Source organism: Scyliorhinus torazame, chromosome 16 (genome assembly GCF_047496885.1).
Source record: "Scyliorhinus torazame isolate Kashiwa2021f chromosome 16, sScyTor2.1, whole genome shotgun sequence".
Lineage (NCBI taxonomy): Eukaryota > Metazoa > Chordata > Chondrichthyes > Carcharhiniformes > Scyliorhinidae > Scyliorhinus > Scyliorhinus torazame.
Window position 1 is genome coordinate 107,014,839 of NC_092722.1, and position 26,765 is coordinate 107,041,603.

The 26,765-nt window shown below is 48.9% G+C and overlaps 1 protein-coding gene and 1 long non-coding RNA gene across 4 annotated transcripts in view; one reads left to right on the forward strand and one right to left on the reverse strand.

Annotated features, from left to right (window-relative positions):
* Window positions 1-26,765, forward strand: part of jmjd1cb (jumonji domain containing 1Cb) — a 592,917-nt gene that overhangs the window by 104,979 nt on the left and 461,173 nt on the right. The window lies entirely within an intron of this gene.
* LOC140392400 (uncharacterized) overlaps window positions 1-26,765 on the reverse strand; it is a 167,348-nt gene that overhangs the window by 100,406 nt on the left and 40,177 nt on the right. For both annotated transcript variants that reach the window (XR_011935332.1, XR_011935333.1), the window contains exon 2: window positions 510-794. This is a non-coding gene — a long non-coding RNA (uncharacterized lncRNA). The remainder of the gene's footprint in view (window positions 1-509; window positions 795-26,765) is intronic.

The following is a 26,765-nucleotide window of genomic DNA, read 5'->3' on the forward strand; positions in this document are numbered from 1 at the left end:
ATCTCACCTGTGCTCGTAGACAGCCCACCGAGCTGTATCGTCCCAGTTTCTGCCACACAGTCCTTCCAAGCAGAATTCAAGACCCTTTCTTTCAAGGTCTTGCCTGCCGCCCACAGGAAATAAGCTAGCTCTTCTGTTCTCTCGGTCTCTTATTTTATGTATGATGCACAACCTCCATTCTTTTAATTTCCTTCCTATAGGTGTTGCTTCCAGATCAAGGGTCACCAGGTCACATGGCCCAGTAGTCATTATCTGATAATTACAATTAATCCTTTGACAGTGATATAAACCCTTAAAAGTCCTTTCTAACACAAAAATGTTCGCAGAATCTCTAATTGTTTTTTTAAAAGTAATTGCGAATTTTCTTTACTGTTACTGCTTCATTGTCAAAGGCATCGCAGCATGAAAGCAAGACCTGCTTGTAAAGACTAATCAAGATCAGATGGTAAGACAGCATTCCTAATATTGAAATTCTCTCCCTGACTGACATGCCCAGCATCCACACTCACCTGATCATAGATCATAGAATTTACAGTGCAGAAGGAGGCCATTCTTGCTGAAGAGAACTCTGATAAGATGGACAGGAGTGTTGCCAGAATGCCTGATGAGCATTTGCCAATAAAGCTCTTCTATGGTGAGCAGATTAAAGAGAAACATTCATGTGGAGGCCAGCATAAACTCTTCAGGGGGATTTTGAAGGTCTCACCAAAAAGTTTCAACATCGCTCCTGAGACACGTGAGAGTCTCGCAGAGGATTGCTCCTTCTGGCACAGTCTTCTCGGCAAAAGCGTCACCTATGAACAGAACAGAGTACAACAGGAACAATGTGTTTTGCAAGTCCAGACCCATGAGCACTTTTTTGGCACCAGTAATACATGTAGTCCCAACGTGGAACAGATCTCAAGTTGGACAGGTTAGTCATCTCAAACACATCAGACTTAGTGAATTCCAGTTGACGTCATGGTCAACTTCAACTACGAAGAACAACAGAATATTAATGACATAACTGATTTTAACAATGATGTTGATTCACCTTTAAAAGGCCTAGTTATGAACCAAATGCTCCTTAATTTTATTTTTCATGATATGGATTGCAGAGTTTCACTGATTCATAGCCAGGCCACTAGATGGAGCACCTTTTTATGACTGAGTGCTCCATTCATTCAGGAAAGATCACCAACATAGTAACATCCAATCTGAATAAATATCACCCAAAAATGTCGCCTGTTTGATCTCATACTGAGTGTTGAAAATATTTGACTCCATTGTCATATTATCGTTTTTGAATATTTCAGAGGACAGTATACTCATTTTAAAGCAATGATTTGACTGGGTATAATCCAATTTAGCAATTGTGATGTTTTGCAAAATGCGTCTTGATTGATGGATGCTTCTGTGGGGAGTTTGCACATTCTCCCAGTGTCTGCGTGAGTTTCACCCCCACAACCCGAAGATGTGCAGGTTAGGTGGATTGGCCACGCTAAATTGCCGCTTAATTGGAAAAAATAATTGGGTTCTCTAAAATTAAGACAAAAAATTGATTGATGGATGCTGAGCAAGAGTTTTTTGTGGTGAACAAAAATGGCTTGATATGAAGTGGTTGTGAGAAAGATTGTGAAGGTGAGGAGGGAAAGGGCAAGGCCAATAGTTTTAGGAATAAAAACTTAGCATGCCTGACTGCCGAGGAAGGGTTTTATCATGAGTTGGGAAGTTGGGCAAGAGGAAGTTGCAGATTTAGGGATGGGAATGGAGATTTTTTTTGTCAAATCGGTGCACACCAGATATAATTTACAAAAGCCCAATATTGTAAATGACCTCCACCCCCCTTTTTGTTGATTTGAAATATTTTCATTGGAATACATAGTTTACAAAAGGTGATTGTCATGTATTTGCAAAGATATAGTTCTTCTGACCTCTGACCTGTGTGTGGGTATGGAGTTATTTATATTGAAGGGCAGAGATTTTAATAGAATCACTACAGTGCAGAAGGAGGCCCATCGAGTCTGCAATGACCCTCCGAAAGAGCTCCCCACCCTATCCCTGTAACTCAGTAACCCCACCCAACCTTTTGGACACTAAAGGGCAATTTAGCATGGCCAATCCACCTCACCTGCACATCTTTGGACTGTGGGAGGAAATCAGATCACCCGGAGGAAATCCACACAGACACTGGGAGATCATACAAACTCCACACAGAAAGTGACCCAAGGCTGGAATTGAACCCAGGTCCCTAGCGCTGTGAGGCAGTAGTGCTAACCACTGTGACACCGTGCCACCCATTTTGCAATTAAAAGTTAGAGCATAGGTAACCAGGAGGAGTTTCTGCAAACCGAGAGAAGAGATGTCTGATAATTGAAGTGGAATGACACAAGTGGCAGAGTTTTGGCTGAATTTGTGTGGTACATCGCTGATTGATCAGTAATAACAGCATTCAACAGTTGAATGTCTGATGATGAATATTGTGATTCAGCTGTGATGGGATGAAATAAGGATAACGTGGAAAAAATTATCTTTGTGAAACTTCGAATATGGATATGGAATTGAAGCTCTAGTCCAAGGGCAGGATGAAATTGCACACAGTCAAATTCTGTTGGAGCAGCAATGGAAGGAGGTGGGTAGATTGTGGACATTTCTGGGAGGAGTTAACATTGATGACTTGATTACTGATTTTATTACTTGTTTTGTAAGTGGTTGTTGCGGGATGTGAGGATGATGGGAAGAGTGTTAAAGCTGAGTATCGGAATAATTATAGGAGCTGATTCCATTCAATCTTTTTAATTCAAAGGGCTTGTTTAGAATTGAACAGTTTATTAACTCAATTAAATATTAAGCTCAAAATTGTATAAATTGTATAAATTTTTGGGCTGATATTTCATTTCATATGATCAGGATCACAGAGGAAATTTCTTGTTGGAGAAAAAGGTACATTAATAAGGAAGTAAAATGTTCAGACCGACTGTTAGCCATAAATTTGTAACAAGGTTCTTTATTTAATTTTGTTTAATATTACTTAGTACAAACAAGACATTCATTGGTCCCATGTTGTGGAAATTTGACCTTCAACAGATGTTTTGGGAGTTTGCCCGATTACAGTACATCCAGTTGACTGGATGCTTTCTTAGCCTCGTCACATTAAGGCAGAACCAAAGTGCTAAGTGCTAGTGGAAGGTTTTCTACAATTTGGTATTTGCTTTTATGAACATTTCTGGAGCTCTTGTCAATGACAATTCATAATTCATATGCACATGAAGTTCTGTAATCGTAAGTGGAAGCTTTTAAAAAAGAAAACTGTGCTTCGAATATGAGGGCTGCCACAAATGCAACTGGCTATTTGGTATATAAATCTGACTGCAGTGCAACAAAATAGGCTACTGCATTTTCAGTTCTGCAATGTGGAATATCAGGAGGAACACTGTAAACTTTGTTAGAGATTAAAATTAAGCCTGCAGGAAAGGGTGAACCAAGCTTTCCAGAAAAGAAAGTATTTGGTGAACAAATTGACAGAAGCTCAGCTTCAACTGGAAAATTGAATTCCAACCTGGCTGTGTTGTATTTTCATTTATGAAGTATAAGTTATGAGTGAGGGGACAGAAAATGGAGAATGAAACCCGGAAATGTGCAGTTCTACGAGCTGAGTGATTTTGAAAAGATGCTGTATGAGGGATGAGAGAAATAGTTTGGGCATTGGGTTGAGTGTTGGAGAGAAAAATTACGTTTTAGCACCTGAGAAGATTGAACAGATTGTTTTGGAGGGGTGGGGGAAGGACGGTATGGAATGGAATGAATTGAATACGTGACATGGGGAAGGATGTTTTTAAAAAAAAAAAATGTTTGTTGCCATTTTCAAAATTTATAAATAGTTATGTACATTTTTGGCCGTGTTTATTTACTGTATTGTACAGAAAGATTTGTCTTGTCCTTCCCCTAATTTGCCCTATTTGCATTCTACCGCCCTCTGGCTCGACGTGTGGTTCCCCCCTTGTGTCCCCCCGGTTGGTTTTTACCCCCCCTTTCTCTCCCCCTCCTTTCTCTCCCCCTCCTTTCTCTCCCCCTCCTTTCTCTCCCCCTCCTTTCTCTCCCCCTCCTTTCTCTCCTCCTCCTTTCTCTCCTCCTCCTTTCTCTCCCCCTCCTTCCCACCCCCCCTTTTCTTCCACCTTTCTTTTCTTCCCCCTTTCTTTTCTTCCCCTGTCAACTTCGGCTGTGTTTCCCTTGTATTGGGGGGAGCTGCTGTTGTATAAAGAGTCAACGGTTCTGCTCCTTTTCCACAAACACCTTTAATTTACTTCAACAGACTCTGCACAAAACCCGAACATCACCTGACACAAAGGCCACCTGAAGCCTCTTTACATGTCAGTGTCAATTATTGGATACTTAACATAAATGAGACAACTAATTGGAATGTCTATTAACCCATTACTTAACAGGGGTTGTTCTCTCTCTCTCCCACCTTGTCCCTTTTAATTCTCGTCAGCTGTTTCTCTCTCTTCCCCCCCCCCCCCCCCCCCGGTTGCGCGTTCTTATGGTCCATCTCTCTTCCCCCCCCCCCCCCTCCCCCCGTCTTTATTTTTCTTTTTCCCCTCCTTTTTCTTGCTATCTTTCCCGATTTCCCATCTTTTCGTTGCTACTGGCCTCGAACAGATTCTGGAACAGGTCAGCAAACTACCCCCATGTGTTTAGGAAGCCTTCCTCCGACCCTCGGAATGCATACATAATCTTCTCCAGATGGAGAAATTCCGAAAGGTCAGTAAGTCAGTCTGCAGCTGTGGGTGGTGCTGCTGATCCACTGTCGAGCAGGATTCTCTGGCTTGCGATTAGGGAAGCAAAAGCTAGGGCGTCGGCCCTCTTCCCCATGTGTAGCTCTGGCTGCTCTGATACCCCGAAGATTGCCACAATTGGGCATGGCTTCACCCTCGCCCCCACAATCTTGGACAAGCCTCGGAGAAGGCTGCCCAGAACCCAACAAGTTTGGGACAAGCCGAAAACATGTGGGTGTGGTAGGCCAGGCCGCTCTGGCACCATTCACATTTGGAAGAACCTGCTCAATCGGGTTCTGGTGGGGTGTGCTCTGTGCACCACTTTGAACTGCATGAGGCTAAGCCTTGCGGAGGAGGAGGTGGGGTTGGCCCGGCTCAGTGCTTCGCTCCAGATTCCCCCCCCCCCGCTTCTGTCCCCAGTTCGTCCTCCCATTTCTATCTGGTCTCGTCCAGTGGTGTTCAGGCTCTGTCCAGCAGCTGTCCATGCATTTTCCCACATCGTCCCCCTTCTTTACTGTCTGTGCTTATCAGGTCCTCTAATAGTGTCGTTGCTGGGGATCTGGGGTACCCTACTGTCTCTTTGCGGAGAAAGTGCTTTCTTTGCAGGTGTCTCATTTCCTGTCCTGTCGACAGTTCCCACTCCTCCGTCAGTTCGTCCAGTGTCCCGAGTCTGTGCCCTAAGTAAAAGTCCCTAACTGTCAGTGTGCCACCCCCCTATCTCCATTTCCTAAAGGTAGTGTCTGGCATGGCTGGGGGAAATTTGTGATTGCTGCAGATGGGAGCCATGGGGTACATCCTCGTCAGCATCAAGTGCTGTCTTAATTGGGCTCACTATTTCAGTGTGGCTGCTACCACTGGGCTTGATGTGTATTTTGCCGAGGGGGATGGGAGTGCTGCTGTAGCCAAGGGCCGGAGAGTCGTTCCGTTGCAGGAGGCCTCCATCTGTACCCACTCTGAGTTGGGTTCCTGTACCCATCCCCTCACTCTTTCCGCCGTTGTTGCCCAGTGATAAGACTGCAGGTTTGGTAATGCCAAGCCACCTTTGATTTTGCTCCTTTGCAGTGTTGGTTTGGGAATTCTCGGGTTCTTATCCCCCCACACAAACTCCATGATTAAACTATCTAGGTTCATTTTGATCGTCTGCACTCTCCCCGCCAGGGAGAGTGGGAGAGCGCTCCGCCTCTGTAGGTCCTTTTTGACTTCCTCCACCAGGCTGGTCAGGTTCACTTGTGGAACTGTGTCCAGTCTCTGGCTGTTTGGATCCCCAGGTATCGGAATCTGTTCTGGGCTGTTTTGAACGGGAGCCCCTCCAGCTCTGCCCCTCCCTCGTTTGGGTTCACTGGGAATGCCTCACTTTTGCCCAGGTTGAGTTTGTAACCTGAGAAAGTTCAAACTCTTTCAGGATCTGCATGATTGCCCTCAGTCCTACCTGCGGCTTCGAGACATGCAGGAGCAGGTCATCCACATAGAGTGAGACTCTGTACTCTCTCTGTCTCCTCTCTGGAAGCCCTTCCAGCTTTTTGCGTCCCGCAGGGCTATCGCCAGGGGTTCGATTGCTGACGTGAAAAAGAGTGGGGACAATGGGCATCCATGCCTTGTGCCTCTTTGGAGCTAGAGGTATTCAGAGCTGGTGGTGTTGGTTTGAACGCTCACCTTGGGAGCATTGTACAGGAGTCTCGCTCCTAGTGAATCCCGCTCCTAGCCCAAGCCGTTCCAGTACCTCAAGGAGGTACTTCCATATGACTCTGTCAAAGGCCTTTTCTGCATCCAGGGAGACGATCACTTCTGGCGTTCTCTCCCCGGGGGGTGTCATTATTACATTCAGCAGCCGCCTGATGTTCGCAGTGAGTTGCCTGCCCTTGATTAAGCCCGTTTGTTCCTCAACCACGTCTGATACGCTGCTTTCCAACCTTTTGGCCAAGATCGTTGCGAGTATTTTCGTGTCTTCATTCAGCAGTGAAATGGGTCTATATGATCCGCATTCCATCGGGTCTTTATCCTTTTTGGGTATCAATGAGATTGTGGCCTGCGCTAGCATAGGAGGCAAAGTGCCCTTGTCAGTGAGTCCGCGAGCATGTCCTTCAGGTGTGGGGCCAGGTTGGTGCGAATTGTTTATGGAAGTTCACCGGGAAACTGTTAGGTCCCGGCGCCTTCCCCACCTGTACGGAGCTGATGCTCTCCATTATTTCTCTCAGACCTATTGGTGCTTCCAGCACCCTGCCCCCACTCCGTCTGTCTTCCCCCACAACTGATAGTTCCAGTCCGTCGAACTGTTTCATCCCCACGTCCCAGTCGGGGGGCTCGGAGGTGTACAGACCTCGGTAGAAGGTCTCGAATGCCTGATTGACCTCATTTGGTTCTGCTACCAGTCTGCCTCTGCTGTCCTTTACCTGTGCTATTTCCCTCGAGGCTGCCTGCTTTCTCAGCTGGTGAGCCAGTAGGCGGCCAGCCATGTCCTCGATTTCATAGAAGGTTCCCCCGTGTCTGACGGAGTTGGTGCACTGCTTTCCTGGTGAATTGCAGGTTAAAGACCATTTGCAGACTTTTCCTCTCCACCAGCAGCTCTACGGTCCGGGGCTTTGGAGTACTTTCTGTCGACCTCCAGAATGGAGCCAACCAGCTGCTGCCTGGCCGCCCTCTCTTCCCTATCTCTGCATGCCTTGTAAGCTACGATCTCTCCTCTGATCATGGCCTTCAGTGTCTTCCAGAACGTGGAGGGTGAAACCTCCCGTTCTGGTTGTTACTAACGTAATCGTCTATGGCCTGCGATTTTCTGGCAGAAGGCCTCGTCGTCCCGGAGGTCCGTGTCCAGCCTCCATGTGCGGCGCTGGGCACGGCCCGTCTTCAACCTCACATCTATGTAATGTGGAGCGTGGCCAGAGATTTAAAAAAACAATTTAAAAAAAAAATAAAAATTTAGAGTACCTAATCCATTTTCCAAATAAGGGGCAATTTAGCGTGGCCAATCCACCTACCCTGCACAGCTTTGGATTGTAGGGGCGAAACCCACGCAAGCACGGGGAGAATGTGCAAACTCCACACGGACAGTGACCCAGAGCCGGCATCGAACCTGGGACCTTGGCGCCATGAGGCATCACGGCTAACCCACTGCACCACCGTGCTGCTCTCAAGAGCGTGGTCAGAGATGACGATCGTGGAATATTCCACTCCTATGATTCCTGGAAGTACTGATTTCTCCACTGCAAAGAAGTTGATACGGGTGCACCTGCGAAAAGAACGAGAACTCCTGTTCTCCAGGGTGTAGGAACCTCCATGGGTCTACCGCCCCCAACTGCTCCATGAATATTTCCAACTCATTAGCCATGCCTGTCTTTTCCCCGTTCTGGGGTTTGATCGAACGGTCAGTGGGTCCTGTACGCAGTTGAAGTCGACCCACATAATCAATCGGTGTGTGTCGATGTCGGGGATTTCCGCCATGGTCTTTTTTCCTCAATTCTGTGACGTTCCAGTTGGGAGCATACACATTCACCAGCACCATCGGAGCCCATTCTAGGGCACCGCTGACCATGGCCTACCGTCCCCCTGGATAGGTAACCGTCTTCGTCTCCGTAAACCTCGTCCTCCCCTAGCCTCGCCCCGTAGCATGACTGGTACCGTCTGCCCCACCCAGCCACCGCCTGGTGAACCCCTGAGCCGAACCTCATAGTGTGTACTTTATCCGCTCCAATTTTAGAAACCCTGCCATATTGTTTATCCAGGCCTCCACGCCCAGGGGTTTAGCTTCTTTCCACATAAGTAGAATCCTTCGCCGGGCTACTAGGGATGCAAAGGCCAGAACATCGGCCTCTCTCGCCTCCTGCACTCCCGGCTCATCTGCAACCCCGAATATAGCCAACCCCCAGTTTGGTTCGACCCGGACCCCCACCACCTTTGAAATCACTTTTGCCACACCCACCCAGAACCCGTGCAATACCGGACATGACCAAAACATGTGGGTGTGGTTTGCAGGGCTTCCCGCGCACCTCCCGCACCTATCCTCCACCCCAGAAAACCTGCTCAATCTTGCTCCCGTCATATGTGCCCTGTGTAGTACCTTGAATTGGATCAGGCTGAGCCTGGCACACGAGGACGAGGAATTTACCCTACTTGGGGCATCTGCCCACAGCCCTTCCTCAATCTCTTCTCCCAGCTCCTCCTCCCATTTTCCTTTCAGTTCCTCTATCATCATCTCCCCCTCGTCTCTCATTTCCCTGTATATATCGGACACCTTACCATCACCCACCCATGCCCCCGAAATCACTCTGTCCTGGATCCCTTGCGCCGGGAGCTGCGGAAATTCCCTCATCTGTTGCCTCACAAATGCCCTCACTTGCATATAACGAAATGCATTCCCAGGTGGCAACCCGTATTTTTCTGTCAGTGCTCCCAGACTCGCGAACGTCCCGTCCAAGAACAAGTCCTTCAGTTGCGCAATTCCTGCTCGCTGTCAAGATTGAAATCCCCCGTCTATCCTTCCCGGGACGAACCTGTGGTTGTTCCTTATTGGGGACCACACAGGCCCCCGTCACTCCCCTATGTCATCTCCACTGCCCCCAAATCTTCAGAGTCGCCACCACCACTGGGTTTGTGGTGTACCTTTTCGGGGAGAACGGTAGCGGCGCCGTTGCCAGTGCTTTTAAGCTAGTTCCCCTACAGGATGCCATCTCCATCCTTTTCCACGCCGCTCCTTCTTCTTCCCTCATCCACTTACATATCATAGACACGTTAGCGGCCCAATAATAGTCACTCAGACTCGGCAGTGCCAATCCCCCTCTATCTCTACTGCGCTGCAGGAACCCCCTCTTTACCCTTGGGTTCTTTCCGGCCCACACAAAGCTCATGATGCTCCTGTCCACCTTCTTAAAAAATGATGTGGAGATGCCGGCGTTGGACTGGGGTGAGCACAGTACGAAGTCTTACAACACCAGGTTAAAGTCCAACAGGTTTGTTTCGATATCACTGGCTTTCGGAGCGCTGCTCCTTCCTCAGGTGAACATCGAAACAAACCTGTTGGACTTTAACCTGGTGTTGTACGACTTCGTACTTGTTAAAAAAGGTCTTTGTAATCAGTATGGGGAGGCACTGAAACACAAAAAGAAACCTCGGGTGGACCACCATTTTAACCGCCTGCACCCTGCCCGCCTTCAGCGCCTCCCAGACGCCTCCCACCTGGACCTCTCCGTCATCATTGACCTCTAGGTATCTTTCAGTACATCCCCTCACCCTTCCACATACCCCCTCGTCCGCCAACAGTCCCATGTCCAATCTCCAAAGTGGGCGTTGCTCCTTTTCCTCCCCTAGTTCCAGATCTACCCAATGTGGGGCATGATCTGAAATGGCTATAGCCGAGTACTCCGCTCCTGCCACCTTCGGGATCAGCGCCCTTCCCAGGACAAAGAAATCTATCCGGGAGTACACTCTATGGACGTGGGAGAAGAAGGAAAACTCTTTATTCCTCGGTCTAGTAAATCTCCAGGGATCCACTCCTCCCATCTGCTCCATAAAGCCCTTAAGCACCTTGGCCGCTGCCGGCCTCCTCCCGGTCCTAGATCTGGACTGGTCCAGCACCGTGTTGAAGTTCCCCCCCCCCCCCCCCCCCCCCCCCCCATTACCAACTTTCCCATCTCCAGGTCCGGGATGCGCCCCAACATACGCTTCATAAAGTTCGCATCATCCCAGTTCGGGGCACATACGTTCACCAGCACCACCGCTTCACCTTGCAATCTGCCACTCACCATCACGTACCTACCCCCACTGTCCGCCACTATGGTCTTCGCCTCAAACGATACCCGTTTCCCCACCAGTATTGCCACCCCTCTATTTTTCGCATCCAAGCCCGAGTGGAATACCTGTCCCACCCATCCTTTTCTTAATCTGACCTTATCCGCCAGTTTCAGGTGCGTCTCCTGAAGCATAACCATGTCTGCCTTTAGCTTCTTTAGGTGCGCAAATACCCTTGCCCTCTTAATCGGCCCATTCAACCTCTCACGTTCCACGTGATCAACCGGGTTGGGGGGCTCTTTACCCCCCCCCCTCGTCGACTAGCCATCCCCTTTTTTAAACCAGCTCCTCACCCGGTTCCCACGCAACCGCTTGTCCCCCAGACAGCACCCTCCCGTCCCGACCATCCCAATCTGTAACAGCTCCCCCTTCCCCTTATCAGCAGCAACCCAGTTAATCCCCCCCCCCCCCCCCCCCCCGCTCGATCCCGCTCTAGCTTGATTGCACCCCCCATATTGCTTCCCGGAGTCAGCAAACTCTGGCTGACCTCGGCTTCCCCCGTTTATCCTTAGCATCCCTGCGTGTGAGGCCCCCTCGTTCCTACGCCCCCTTTTCCCGCCACAATTTCCATGTCGTGGGAACAGAGCCCGCGCTTCCCTCTCGGCCCCGCCCCTAATGGCGCAGCTCCCTCTCTCCTTCCCCATCCCCTTCCCCACCGGCGCCCACATTTCTTCGTGTCCCCCTCCTTTGAGGGGAAAAAATTCCCCCATCTGATTTACAATTTCTTGCCACCACCTCGCTACTTCATTCCAAACATCCTTTCCCAAATCTAGTCCAACTTCTCCTCTTGAATGAATGGCCACGCCTTCTCTGCCGTCTCGAAGTAGTGGTGTTTGCCCTGGTGTGTAACCCACAGTCTTGCCGGCTGCAACATTCCGAATTTCACTTTCTTCCTGTGGAGCACCGCCTTGGCCCGATTGAAACTCGCCCTCCTTCTCGCCACCTCCGCACTCCAATCTTGGTAGACGTGTATCACCGCGTTCTCCCATCTGCTGCTCCGTGTCGTCTTAGCCCATCTCAGGACCATCTCCCTGTCCTTGTAGCGGTGGAATCTCACCACTATTGCTCGCGGTGTTTCCCCTGCCTTTGGTCTTCTCACGAGGACCCGGTACGCTCCCTCCACTTCCAGGGGTCCCGTCGGGGCCTCAGCTCCCATTAAGGTATGGAGCATCACGCTCACGTACGCCCCAACGTCCGCTCCCTCTGCCCCTTCGGGAAGACCCCAAATCCTTAAGTTCTTCCTCCTCGAGCTATTTTCCGGGGCTTCCAATCTCTCCATACACCTCTTGTGTAGCGCCTCGTGTGTCTCCGTCTTCACCACCAAGCCCTGTATCTCGTCCTCATTTTCGGCAGCTTTTGCCTTCACTCCACGGAGCTCCATCTCTTGGGTCTTTTGCGTCTCCTTCAGCCCCTCAATCGCCTGCAGCATCGGCGCCAGCACCTCCTCCTTGAGCTCCTCCACACATCGCCGGAGGAACTCCTGCTATTCCAAGCCCCATACCAACTGGGCTCCCTCAGCCGCCATCTTGCTTCTCCCTTCCCTTCTCTGCCACTGCTCCAGAGGATCCTCCACAATCTGGCCACTACTATCACTTCTTTCCATCCACACCCGGGGGGACTCCTTCCTATGTCGCCTCACACTGGGTTTAGCCTTTGAAAATTTCCGTTGGGGCTCCCGATAAGAGCCCAAAAGTCCGTTGAAACGGGAGGTGCCGAAACGTGCGACTTAGCTAGTCATCGCCGCACCCGGAAGTCGTTGTGCCTCCCCATTCTGATCACAAAGGCCTTTTTAAAAAAAAATAGACAGGAGCATTACGAGCTTTGTGTGGGCAGGAAAGACCCCAAGAGTAAAGAGGGGGTTCCTGCAGCGCAGTAGGGACAGAGGGGGACTGGCGCTGCCGAGTTTGAGCGACTACTATTGGGCCGCCAATGTGTCGATGGTCTGTAAGTGGATGAGGGAGGAAGAGGGAGCAGCGTGGAGGAAACTGGAGATGGCGTCCTGTAAGGGAACGAGCCTAAAAGCGCTGGTGACGGCGCCGCTGCCGTTTTCCCCGAAAAGGTACACCACAAACCCAGTGGTGGTGGCAACTTTGAGGATCTGGGGGCAGTGGAGGCGACACAGGGGAGTGATGGGTGCCTCGGTGTGGGTTTGTCCCAGGGAGGATGGATGGGGGGTTCCAGTGTTGGCAACGAGCAGGAATTAGGAAGCTGAGAGACCTGTTTATAGACGGGACGTTTGCAAGTCTGGGAGCGCTAGAAGAAAAATATAAGTTGCCCCCGGGGAACGCCTTCCGGTATATGCAAGTGAGGGCATTTGCGAGGCAACAGATGAGGGAATTTCCGCAGCTCCCGACGCAGGGGATCCAAGACAGAGTGATTTCTGGGGTATGGGTCGGAGAGGGCAAAGTGTCCGAAATATACCGGGAGATGAGGAACGAGGGGGAGGCGATGATAGAGGAGCTGAAGGGAAAATGGGAAGACGAGCTGGGGGAAGAGATCGAGGAGGGGCTATGGGCGGACGCCCTAAGTAGGGCAAATTCCTCGTCCTCGTGTGCCAGGCTTAGCCTGATTCAATTTAAGGTCTGAGCAATTCAAGACTGAGCAGGTTTTTCGGCGTGGAGGACAGGTGTGGGAGGTGCTCGGGAAGCTCGGCGAACCACACACACACGTTCTGGTCGTGTTCTGCTCTGCATGCGTTCTGGGGGGTGCGTGGCAAGGGTAATCTCAAAGGTGGTGAAGGTCCGGGTCAAGCCAGGCTGGGGGTTAGCTATATTTGGGGTTGCAGAAGAGCCGTGAGTGCAGGAGGCGAAAGAGGCCGATATTTTGGCCTTTGCGTCCCTAGTAGCCCGGCGTAGGATTCCACTCGTGTGGAAGGAAGCGAAACCTCCCGGCGTGGAGGCCTGGATAAACGACATGGCAGGGTTCATAAGATTGGAACGAATGAAATTTGCGCTGAGAGGATCGGCTCAGGGGTTCTCCAGGCGGTGGCAACCGTTCCTTGACTATCTCGCGGAACGATAAGGAAAAGATAGAAATGACAGCAGCAGCAACCCGGGGAGGGGGGGGAGCACTATTCTGTGTTTTTGCTATTTGTTTTTCTTTTTAGTTTTTGTTGTTAGTTCACTATATTATTTAAATAATGTTATTTACCAGTTAATGTATAATCCCTTGTTAAGTTGTAAAAACGGGAAAAAATTTTGTTTGAAAAATTTTAATAAAATATATTTTTTTAAAAAGAAGAATAAAAGTCTTTGCATTTAATGCAAATCTATTGTGTCGTACCTTTTTAAAGGAGTCTGACCTGAAAGTAATGTCAGATGTTGCATCGTACAAGTGTAACATTGAACCTCTGAAGACCCATTGTTTGATTCAAAACATGTGTTCCGCAGCACGGTGGAGCAGTGGGTTAGCCCTGCTGCCTCATGGCGCCAAGGTCCCAGGTTCGATCCAGGCTCTGGGTCACTGTCCGTGTGGAGTTTATTCGCCGCCATAACCCAAAGATGTGCAGGTTAGGTGGATTGGCCATGCTAAATTGCCCCTTAATTGGAAAAAATGAATTGGGTAGTCTAAATTTATCAAAAAAAATCATGTGTTCTGTTACTAATCAAATATATGTTAACAAATCAAAAAATATTCATGAGAAATCAGCAGTCAGATTTTCAACAGGGTAAGCTTTTTAATTATATAGTTTGCATGCTGTAGGAACGAACATAGCTGAGCTTGACTGAAGAATCACATAAGCATGACCATAAAATAGGCCTCGAGATAGTACTGCACACACGCTTGTGTGTGTACCTTTATAAATCTTGAGAAACAGGGAAGCACGGTGGCACAGTGGTTTGATCCCGGCTCCGTGTGGAGTTTGCACATTCTCCCCATGTTTGCATGGGTTTCGCCCCCACAACCCCAAGATGTGCAGGGTAGGTGGATTGTTGGCCCCTTAATTGGGAAAAAAAGAATTGGGCACTGCAAATTTATAATAAATAAATAAATAAATCGTGAGAAACTGTGAAATAGTACAATTCTGTCCATATAGGTTCAATAGACTCTTTGCAGCTCCTTCTAGAACAAGACCTAATTTTCTCACCTTGTCTGGTCAATTTATGATTTTTTTTGTAACTTGGTGACTTCAGGTTCCTTTTAGCTGCCTTGTCGTATTATCATGTTCCCACTGAGCTCTTGGTGGCTCATATGCAATCTTCCATAAGCTTGAGGAAGCCCAATGCCCTTCAATCAAGGAAAAAAAATCTGGCCTCTCCGGGCACAAAACAGACACTGTTTTATTTAGAAAATTGTGGAAAAACGTGTTCAGCATTCATGCTCTTGGGCTGAGTAAACAAAGACATTCCAGAATGTAATAAATACTTGAGATGTAGGGCAAATATTGGATGGAACGGAGGGGGTGCTTTCTGCACTAATTGAGACCAAAAAGTGTATTTTTTAAACGAGAAAAGTAACCTCGCTGTCGGCATCTTATTCCTTTAGTTCTTTGAACCCTGATGCAGGATAATAGAACATAGTATATCTCCAGAGCCGCTTAACCTCTCTCCTTGAACAGCATGATGGACCCAAACATATAAATTGTACATGATACCTGGGCTCCTGACACTTTCACAACTAAATTATATGAAGAACAGCTAAAGGGGGAGATCGTGGCATAGCGATGTTGTTCAGAACATAAGAACATATAGAAACATATAAAATTATGAAGGGAATAGATAAGATAGAGGCAGTGAGGTTGTTTCCATGGTGGGTAAAAATAGAACTTGGGGGGCATAGCCTCAAAATAAGGGGGAGCAGATTTAGGACTGAGTTGAGGAAGAACTTCTTCATCCCAAGGGGTTGTGAATCTGTGGAATTCCCTGCCCAGTGAAGCAGTTGAGGCTACCTCATTGCATGTTTTTAAAGCAGGCATAGAGTTGAATAGTAAAGAAATTCAGGGTTATGGTGAGCGGAAGGGGAAGTGGAGCTGAGTTGTCAAAAAGATTAGCCATGATCTTATTGAATGGCAGAGCAGGCGCGAAGGGCCAGATGGCCTACTGCTGCTCCTATTTCTTATGATGGGCACACACAATTTAAATTGTGCATGATACCTGGGTTCCTGACCCTATCGCAACAAAATTGTACGATGAAAAGTGTGGTAACTTGAGACCACAAAGTATGTAGTCAAATACGTTGTTTAAAAGAAGGAGCTTCTTTATATTAATAAATAATGCCTTTGAACACTAACAGTAGCTTGGCAATACAGTAGCAACAGTAATAACTGCGAAAACAGGAGCTCTTGTAAAAGAGGTCTTGCTTACAGGTCACCTATTGCAGACAAAACTTTCACCCAAAGCTTTCACATGCTCTGAACCTTCAACAGACCCCAGTGAAAGAGTTACATGGGCTCATCAGAACACTCTGTACTCTAAATGAAACTCTGTAATAAAAAGCGAAGGTGGGGAGGCAATGGCATTGTCATTGTACTTGTAATCGAGGGACCTAGGTGATGGTTATGAATGCCTCTTTTGAGCATCTCCCTTTGCTTCTCTCACACCTCATTCAAAATCATCATTCTCTACCGCTGTCCTAATTACAATAAATATTTTCTCACATAGCTTTCCTCCCCATCCTCTGCATTAAATTACTGCTCAGCCTGTGATTTCAATCTCCACCTCAACTCATTGTGCACTTGCTGTCTGGTTTGCCATTCACTTGACCATTTATCCTACCTAAATCTTTTCCTCCATGTAAACTCGCCGACTCTTATTCTCCACCACCCCCATTGGCGATGTGGTCTTACTCGTCCCATTCTGTCAATCTCTGATGAAGCCATTTCTGATCACTCTACCCATATCACCGTCCACATCTCAACCCGACTTAGTTCTGTAAACGTCCGTGAAAAAATCTCTCTCCAATTCACTTAAAACTGCTTTTACAAAATCCTAACTTCCAGCCGTTAGCCCTCCATTTGTTAGAGCATTTCTGCAGCTAGTTAAATTGCTGAACCTCACCCTCACCTCCAGCTTAATGCCATGGTCCCAACAAAACCATTAGTCACTCATCATAGTCATTCTCCTTTTGTATGGCCATCATCTTTGCTCCCTTAAGTCCAAGGGGCACAGACTGGAAAGGATATGGTGGAAAACGTGTTTAGCCATCCACTGCCAGAATTAGCAGGCCAGAATAAAGCACTATCAAGTCTTGGCTCTTGTCCACTAAAACTTTTCGCTATTCCATTCTCTGATATCTTGTCTCGATTGCAAAGCGTCTTCATGACCCTCTCCCCATCTCTTCTGCTTTACCAATGTGTGACGAGCCCATGAGTAACTTTGTCGCTAAGATTCAGACCACCCGATCAGTTGCTTGTGCTGTATCCCTTCCTCCCATTTGGCCAAAGCTCTCCCCATACCCTGGCCCTGTATTTGTACCTTTCTGTAGTTTCTCCTCTACCTCCTCTCATCCCATCTCCAAGATCCTCTTATTTAGGATATCCACTTGCTGCTTCCTTGACTAACTGTTAACCACGCAACTTCCCCTTTTGGTCCCCATGTTAGTCAGTAGTGTTAATGATTCGCTCTTGCGCGCTCTCTCTCTCTCCAGGACATTCTGTGTCACTGTGCCATAAGTAAACTCTCAATCCCTGTTCCTTTTGAGGGTAGAGTGTCTTTGGAACTCTTCCTCAAAAGATTGTGGAAGCAGAGTCTTTGAATATTTTTGACCAATGGAGTGAAAGGTTATCAGGAATAAGTAGGAATGTGAATTAAGTTTTCAGTCATATCAGCCATTGTCTTATTGAATTGTGGAGTTGGCTTGAAGAGCTGAGTGGCCTCCTGCTAAGTTGTATGTTTGCTCTGGCTGCCTTTGACCACAGAATCCTCCTCAAATGCCTCTATTGTCTCTTGCTGGGTTGGCATTGCTGTCACCTGGCTCTGTCTACCTAATGGTAGCCAGACTATCACATTCAGTGGCTTTTTTCTGCACTCTACATCGTTACCTCTACTGTCCCTCAAGAATCTATATCTATTTCTGATTTACATGGTGCCCTTAGTGACATCATTGTGAATGTGCTAACCACTATGCTACCATGCAGCCCATATTTACACCATCACTAAGACCGTCTATTTCCAGCTCTGGAACATTGCCTCAGTTGTCCCTGTTCCAGGTCATCTGCTGCTGAATCTCTCATTCATGTCTTGGTTACCGCTAGACTTTTGACTATTTGGGGACTTGCAGTGGCAGCATGGGCGGCATGGTAGCACAGTGGCTAGCACCGTTGCTTCACAGCACCAGGGTCCCAGGTTCGATTCCCGGCTTTGAACACTGTCTGTGAGGAGCCTGCACGTTCTCCCTATGTGTGCGTGGGTTTTCTCCGGGTGCTCCAGTTTCCTCCCACATGTCCCGAAAGACGTGCTTGTTAGGTGAATTGGACATTCTGAATTCTCCCTCCGTGAACACTAACTGGCGCCGGAATGTGGCGACTAGGGGCTTTTCACGGTAACTTCATTGTAGTGTTAATGTAAGCCTACTTGTGACACTAAAGATTATTATAATATATGTAGGGAGAAGTTGCACACGAGGTAGCTGCTGCCGGGGTACTTGATTTTTGGCCCTTTTGCCCAGTTTCTGTGGATTAAAAAAAAAAAATTTCATCTGTTACTGGATGTCAAATGTAGTGCAAACAGTTTGTCATTTTAACAAAACTAATAATACCCCCCGAAAGAGAAAGATAGTGTCATGAGAATGTCATAGAACATAGAACATACAGTGCAGAAGGAGGCCATTCTGCCCATCGAGTCTGCACCGACCCACTTAAGCCCTCACTTCCACCCTATCCCGGTAACCCAATAACCCCTCCTAACCTTTTTTTGGACACTAAGGGCAATTTATCATGGTCAATCCACCTAACCTGCACATCTTTGGACTGTGGGAGGAAACTGGAGCACCCGGAGGAAACCCACGCACACACGGGGAGAACGTGCAGACTCCGCACAGACAGTGACCCAGCGGGGAATCGAACCAGGGACCCTGGCGCTGTGAAGACACAGTGATATCCACTTGTGCTACCGTGCTGCCCATAAGAAATGTTTGTCTGCTCAAGTTACTACAGTGGTGTCAGAGTGTGGGTGGAGCTGGGCTGTCTGTCAGCTTTTAGTTTCACTTTGAGAAAAGCTTGGGTGTGTCTGTGTTTTTTTGGTTTTGTTTTAGTGTTAGAGCTGAAGCCAGCCAAAGAAGGTGTAATGTTCTCTCTGCCATATAAAGACTATCTCTTGATCATTCGGTGAATTCAGAGTGATAACTGTTCTCAGTAGTGAATTTAAACCTGATGTGCTTCTGTTAAAAGATTTTTAAAAATGTCTTATGGATGTTAAAAGAAAAGTTTAAGGATTACTTTGTGACTTCCGGTGATGGCGGGCGGGAGGCTGCCGCACAATGGAGAGCTCCTGTTCGGCAACGGCATTTTCGGGGCTTTAAGCCCGGTCCCAGGGTCCACGGAGGTGGCAGAAGCAGGGAGAAGGCACGGAGGAGGCACAGTGAAGACACAGGAGGAAAAAAAGAACATAGAAAAATGTCGAGGGTGAGCAAGAAAACGGCCGAAAAAAACCCAGCTGAAGGTCCATCGGGGAGTGGAAAGGTCACCGTGGGGTCACCAAGGAAAATGGAGGCTGGAGCACCAGGGAAGGCCGCACTGCTTACGGCTGAAGAAATGACTAAGGTGATGGCTGCGTAATTTGAAAAGCAGTTGGCGCAGATTGCGAAATGCATGGAGACGGTGAGGAAGGAGGTGAGGGAGGTTTTGAGTGTGCTGGTGGAGGAGGCGGTTTCCCCGGTGAGGACGGAGGTGGCGAGCGCAGTGGCGGAGGTGCGAGAGCAAGGGGAGGCGCTGAAGGAAGTGGAGGAGACGTTATTGCAGCACGGCGCTCAACTTGCCGCGATGGGGAAAGAGATGCGGAAGGTGATGGATACTAACAAGGATCTGCGAGGAAAAATGGAAGACCTGGAAAACAGATCCAGGCGACAGAATTTGAGGATTGTGGGGCTGCCCGAAGGAGTTGAAGGACCGAAGCCGACTGAGTATTTTGGCGCGATGTTGGCAAAACTATTGTGGGAGGGGGAGGATCCCTCCCGATATGAACTGGATCGGGCTCATTGATCGTGGAGGGCTGTATCAAAGGCGAGTGAGCCGTCAAGGGCAGTGACTCTGTGCTTCCGTAGGTACAGGGTGAAGGAGAAGGTCCTGAGCTGGGCCAAGCAGAAGCGGGTGGTGCAGTGGGCTGGAGCTGGTATACGTGTATACCAGGACTTTACGGTGGAGCTGGCAAGGAGGCGGTCTGCCTTCAACCGGGTGAAGAGGGCACTGTACATTAGCAAGGTGCGGTGCAGCATTGTATATCCAGCGAAGCTGAGGGTGACTTACAAGCTCAGGGACTTTTATTTTGGAATGGCGGAAGCAGCGGAGGAGTTTGCGAAAGCAGAAGGACTGTGGCAGAACTGACAAATTGAGGAATGGCCATGTGCCGATGTAACCTCATGACTGTATTTTCTTCTTTTTTGTATCACTGCGCGCGGGTGTAGAGACTAAAGGAGCCAATGTGGTATATATTTGGACAAGGGAAGGGATGGGACTTTCACTCGAAATGAGGGTACTTTGGGGTGTAGGTGGATATGCGGGGTTTGTGTGCTAAAAGGGGATCTTTGGGCTTTCCTAGGGCCAGGCAAGTGGGAAAGGGACCCGGGCGGGGGCCTCCACGCTGGCCGGTTTAAGCCGGCCAGTGAACGGGAGTGAGGTGGGGGAGGGGCTGTGGCCATCGGAGCCTGGCAGAACAGGGTCCGAGTGGTCTAGCCGGGGTGGAAAGTTGGGGGGAAGGAACAGAGGTTGGGAGGAGGAGTTTTACAAGAGGCAGTGGACGGGAGGAGCTGGAGACCTGGGGTGGTGGGTGGGGGGGGGGGGGGGAGCTGTGTAAGATTAAGGGTGACTACGGGTAATCCCTGATTCCTTTTTGTCATTTGTTTATGTAAACATGCGGGTTGAGGTTTGGGGGTTGGTGGGTAGATGGGATCGTTGTTATTATGGGGACTGACATATCTTGCTGATTATTGTTTATTGTTGATGGATGTAAATGTGGGAGAAAATGTGAAAAAGGAGAATAAAAAATTTTTTTTAAAAAAAGGATTACTTTGTGTATTCTTTGGGGGGTTGTATTTGAATTGATGGTTGCTAAGATGTTCATTATGTTTTAAAAAGGTTAACTTGAGTTCATAGAATAAACATTGTTTTGCTTTAAATACTACTTTTAGATATCTGCTGCACCACACTTGTAAAGTGGGCCGTGTGCTTCCCATACCACAATCTTTTAAAAGTCGTGGGTCAGGTGAACTCCATGATACACTTTGGGGTTCTCTCAACCCTGGCCCACAACAATAGAAAAAAATAGGAACACCAAAACCCCCAAGTCCTCTACCTTAAGTTCTGGCCACAAACAGGTCCTTAAAGGTGGCAATGAACACCTGAAGCAGCACCCTTCCTCCAACTCTCTGATGGCACATTTGATTTGTTCCAGCTGTAGGAATTCTGCCAAGAATGCCAGCCAGTCTGATGCCATAGGTGGTGCTGCCATCCTCCATCCAAGCAAAATTCAACTCCAGGTTATCCGGGAGGCCAAGGCCAGGCTGTCGGCCCCCTTCCCCTCAAGCAACGGCTAGACTTCCGATGGCGGCCATGTAGTGAGTGGTTGCACATAGCGCGGCTCCTGCTTGAAGGAATTAGTTCTGGCCCCTTTTGCCCGATCTTTGGGGAATTTTGGTAGAAGAGTTGTGTGGAGGAGGGTAAGTTCTCTCCCGGATTGGCATGTCAGGGCGTTACCAAACTTGACAGAAGACGGTGAGAGCCCTGGCCAAAGAGTTGAGGAGACTCGTGGCCCAGCATTAAAAATAACAGAGGGGGAAGGGTCATCGTCAACTGGAAAGCTGTAAATGGAGCAGTTGTTGGGCTTCATTAAGGACTGATTTCAGCAGCAGCATAAGGAAATACAGAACAACTGGTCTAAGGTGATTGAGGGGGCAGTGGCAGCTCTTCTCAGGACTTGGAATGGGTGGAGAAGAGCCTCGAGGTTCAGGGGGCTACGATCCAGGAGGTGGAAAAGGTGGTGTCTGAACAGAGTGATTGGATTGTGTCATTGGAGCGGAGATGGCGATCCTGCAGGACATGTGTAAGATGCTGTGAGCAAAGGTGAAAGACCAGGAAAATAGGTCCAGGTGGCAAAATCTGCAGATTGTGGACCTTCCAGAGGGAGTGGAGGGGACGAGTGCAACGGGCTATGTGTGAGGATGCTGGCCAGGTTGGTGGAAGCGAAAGTGTTGGACAAGGCCCTGGAGGTGGATCAGCCACATAGATTCCTGAGACAAAGATCAAGAGTGGGGAGCCGCCGCGGGTGGTGATTGTGCGTATGCACAATTTCCAGGATAAACAAAAGATTCTGAGGAGGGCCAGGGCGGCAGGACTGTGAGTGGGAAGGAAACAAATCCGGATCTATCAGGACATTTCATAGAATTTCATAGAATTTATTCTATGCATTGGAGCAGAGCAGGCCAGGAGACAGGCGGGACTCAACAATACTAAGGCAGTACTGTATCGGCGCCAGATTCGGTTTGGGGTGCTGTACCCGGCCAGACTTTGGGTAATGTTTGAGGGCAGGGAATATTACTTGTGGACGCCGGAGGAGGCGAATGACTGTATTCCGGGAACCCCATACATACACCCCATACTCCCCACACACACCACCCCCACACAGACCTCACAAACCCCCTATTATTGTGGTTTTGGAGCTTTTTGTATTGTATTGTTGGTACATTTGGCATCTCTTGTATTTTGGTATTTTTGCCTGAAGTTTAATTGTTGTTGGTGTTGGAAGGGGGCTCTTCAGTGTTGAGGGTTTAGTGTTTAGTTTTAATGCACTCTGTTGGTTACACTCTGTGCAGGACATGAAGGTATGATGTGGATTGGGGTGGGGAGCTTTGAGAATACTCTGTAGGGGGGCCATGTTGGGATTGGGGTGGGGGGAGGGGAAAGGTTTATGATAGTGGAGTGCGAGTGGGGACTATGGTGGTGTTGACGAATGTGTATGCGCCTAATTGGGGCACTGTCGGGTTCAGGTTCATGAAGAGGCTATTGGGGGCAATCCCAGACTCGGCATCTTACCAGCTGATTGGGTGGGGGTGGATTTCAGTTGTGTATTGGAGCTGAGGGTGAATAGATCGAACCCTAAGTCGATGGGGAGGTCGAGAATGGCGCGAGAGCTGCTAGAGTTTATGGAGGGGATGGTGGATCCGTGGAGCTTTGGGCACCCGGGAGAGAGGGAGTATTCCTTTTTCTCGCATGTGTATAGGTTTTTTTTTTCAGTATTTACTTTTTTTGTGGTTAGCCGGGGGTGTGGGGGGGGGGGGGGGGGGGGCGGTCGGGGGGAGATGTTGATGGGAGTGGAAGGTATGGAGTATGTGGGAATAGTGATTTTGGACCACTCTCCGTATTTTCTCGACGTGAGACTTCTTTTGGGTCAGGCACAGAGGCTGGGGTGAAAGTTATATTCGGGTCTTTCGGCCAACAAGGGAGTTCTGTGGGAAGGTGACGGTGGTGATTAAGGATTATGTTGAGCTCAGTCAGAATACAGAGGTATCGGCAGCCACGTTTTGGGAGGCCCTAAAGGCAGTGGTTTAGGGGAAATTATTTTGTTCAAGGCTCAGAAGGATACTATTATGGGCCAGGGTTTAGAGAACACCAAAGTATATCATGGAGTTCACCTGACCCACAACCTTTGGTTATGAGGCGCACAAGGGCCCACTCTACAGATGTTGGCAATAGAGATCTGAAGTATTTTTGAACAAAACAATGTTTATTCTATGAATCCAATTAACATTTTGTAAACACACAATAAACATCTTATCTACTACCAACATTGATACACCCCCAAAGAGACAGTAATTTATAGGTAACCCTTAGAAACTTTCCTGACAACATCCATAAGCCGACCATCCCTTTTTTCCTACAAAAACAGTATTTTTGCATTCCTTACAGAAATAGGTGTTACTTTGAAATTATCAAATGATCTGGAGACGTTCTTTAGCATGCAGAGAGGGGGTGGGAGTAGGGGGGGGGGGGGGAACAACATGTTTCTGTGTCATTCTTTGGATGGGTTGGACTTCCCGGGGCTGGAGGAGGGGAAGAAGTAGGTTCTGGAGGATCAGTTGGGGATAAAGGAGGTGATGGAGTGTATTGTTATGATGCGGTCGGATAAGGTTTCCCGGTGGAATTTTTAAGCAGTTTGCGACAGAGTTGCTCACCCCCCACCTTTTGGGCATGTTTACTGAAGTAGTAAAAAAGGCGTCAATTTCGCTCAGCCCGAAGAAAAGGAAGGATCCATTAGAGTGCGGGTCCTATAGGACCATCTCGCTGCTGAACACGGACGTGAAAATCCTGGCACAGGTACTGGCCAGAAGGTTGGAGGGCTGCATATCGGAGGTGGTTTTGGAGGACCAATGAAGGGAAGGCAGCTCTCTAGTAATATTAGGAGGTTGCTGAATGGTGAAGTATGGCCCTGGACCTGATAGTGTCCATGGACGCAGAGAATGTCTTTGATTGGGTAGAGTGGAGGTATCTGTTTGAGATTTTGGGGAGGTTTAGGCCGGGTTTCGCGCCTTGGGTTTGGTTGTTGTATGCATTCCCCATAGCAAGTGTGTGAGCGAAGGAGATGAACTCAGGGTATTTTGTGTTGTTTCGGGGGACGAGGCAGGAGTGTCCACTGTTGCCGCTGTTGTTTGCTTTGACGATTGAGCTGTTGGTAATGGTACTTCGGGCTGGGTTGAGTGGTGGGGGATTATGTGGGAAGAGGGGGCGGTGTTGCCGGGAGCACCAAGCGTTGTTGTATGCCGGCGACTTGTTATTGCACGTGTCAGACTCGTTAGAAAGTATGGGCAGAATCATGGGTTTACTGGAGAGTTTTGGGCTTTTTCAGATTATAAATTGAATGTTGGGAAAAGTGAGGTTTTTCTGGTGAATGCGACGGAGCAGGGGCAGACCTGGGGCCTCTGTTTTACGGAGGCTGGATATGCTGGTTTCGGAATTTGTGTGGGCAGGCAAGGTGCCAAGGGTGAAGAGGGCTCCGTTGCAAAGGCAGATGCGGGAAGGGGGGTTGGCGCTCCTGAACCTGGTGCATTACTATTGGGCAGCGAATGTGGATAAGGTGAGACAGTGGTTTTTGGGAGAGGGTGGGAAGGACGAGGACAGCGGCTGCCGTGGCCGCGATATACGGGGAGTCTGGTGGTGGGGTCGTCCATAAAAATCTGGAAGCAGTTGAGGAGGCACTTTAAATTGGGTCACATGTTGACACCATTGTCCTTTTAAAAAAAAAAAAAAAAAATTTAGAGTACCCAATTGTCTTTTCCCCCCAATTAAGGGGCAATTTAGCGTGGCCAATCCATCTACCCTCCCCATCTTTGGGTTCTGGGGGCGAAGCCCACCATGAGGCAGCAGAGCTACCCACTGCGCCACCGTGCTGCCATGTTGACACCATTGTGTGGGAATCACAGGTTCACTCCGGGTGAACGGTAGCACAGTGGTTAGCACAGTTACTTCACAGCTCCACGGTCCCAGGTTCGATACTCGGTTTGAGTCACTGTCCACATGTTCTCCCTGTGTCTGCGTGGGTTTCCTCCGGGTGCTCCGGTTTCCTCCCAAAGATGTGCAGGTTAGGTGGATTGGTCATGATGAATTGCCCTTCGTGTCCAAAACGGTTAGGTGGGTGTAATGACCTCCAATTGGCATTATGGTTGGCCAATTGGAGTATGAGCTCCCTCAATGATAGCTCATTGAGGAGGCCCATATAAGCACCTGTGTAGGCTTTGTGAGGAGTCTTAAGTTGACTGGAATGCTAGCAGCACTGTTTGGAGCTGCTGTTCTATGTAAGTTATCGCAAATATATACTGGTGTGGTGCCGGGACCCCTGCCTCTTGCGAATTATTACAGTGGCGACGAGGATGGGATTCGAACCCACGCATGCATAGCACAGCATCGACAATTGAAAAGCTCAGGGCCTCGTTTGCAACACATGGACTTCCGGAGGTATTGGTGTCGGACAACGGAACGGCATTCACAAGTGGGGAATTTGGAAAATTCCGAAAGGGAAATGGAGTCTGCCACATCACAATGGCCCCTTACCATCCAGCGTCCAACGGCTTGGCAGAGAGAGCGGTCTAGACACTAAAATCGGGACTCAAGAAGCAGCCGGCAGCGTCAATGGACACAAAGCTCTCCCGCTGGCTGTTTGATTACAGGACCACACCGCATTCCACAACGGGCATACCGCCAGCTGAACTCTTGATGGGAAGGCGGCTGCGAACGAGGCTCAGTCTCCTTTTCCCAAATTTAGCGGGGAAAGTGGAGAAACAACAGGAGGTCCAACGCAGGGGGCATGATAATAGTCGGCAGCAGAAACATTTCCAGGTGGGGGCACCGGTTTGGGTCAAGAATTATGGGAATGGACCAACGTGGGTCAAAGGCACGGTAGAGTCCCAAACGGGGCCCATATCATATAAAGTTTCGATAGGAGGTAAGGTGCTGAAGAAACACCTAGACCAAATAAGTGCAGCGGAACCACACCTGGAGGCAGTCGAAGCAGGACCGCCTCAAGCTGGGATAGCTCAGACGGGAAAGATACCCACACCCCAGCCCCGAGCAATTTCTCCAGACCCCATCATCCAGTCGTCAGAGTCGGAGATGGACACGTTCGACGAGGCCGCCGCGATACCTCTCCCCGAGGAGGAGGAAGTACAACTTCCAAGGAGGTCGTCAAGGAAAAGACGGGCACCTATAAGGTACACTCCACCCACGTCGGAGAACAACACAGCGGATGACACACAGGTGACAGACCTGGACAGGAGGAGCAGGAAGAAGCTCCGAGGAATGCCAGCTGGCAGGAATTCCTCGGACCTTGGAGGGGAGGGGTGTAATGACCTCCAATTTCCATTAGTGGTTGGCCAATTGGAGTATGAGCTCCCTCAATGATAGCTCATTGAGGGGGCCCATATAAGCACCTGTGTAGGCTTTGTGAGGAGTCTTAAGTTGACTGGAATGCTAGCAGCACTGTTTGGAGCTGCTGTTGTATATAAGTTATCGCAAATAAATACTGGTGTGGTGACAGAACCCCTGCCTCCTGTGGATTATTACAGTGGGGTTACTGGATTACGGGGATAGGG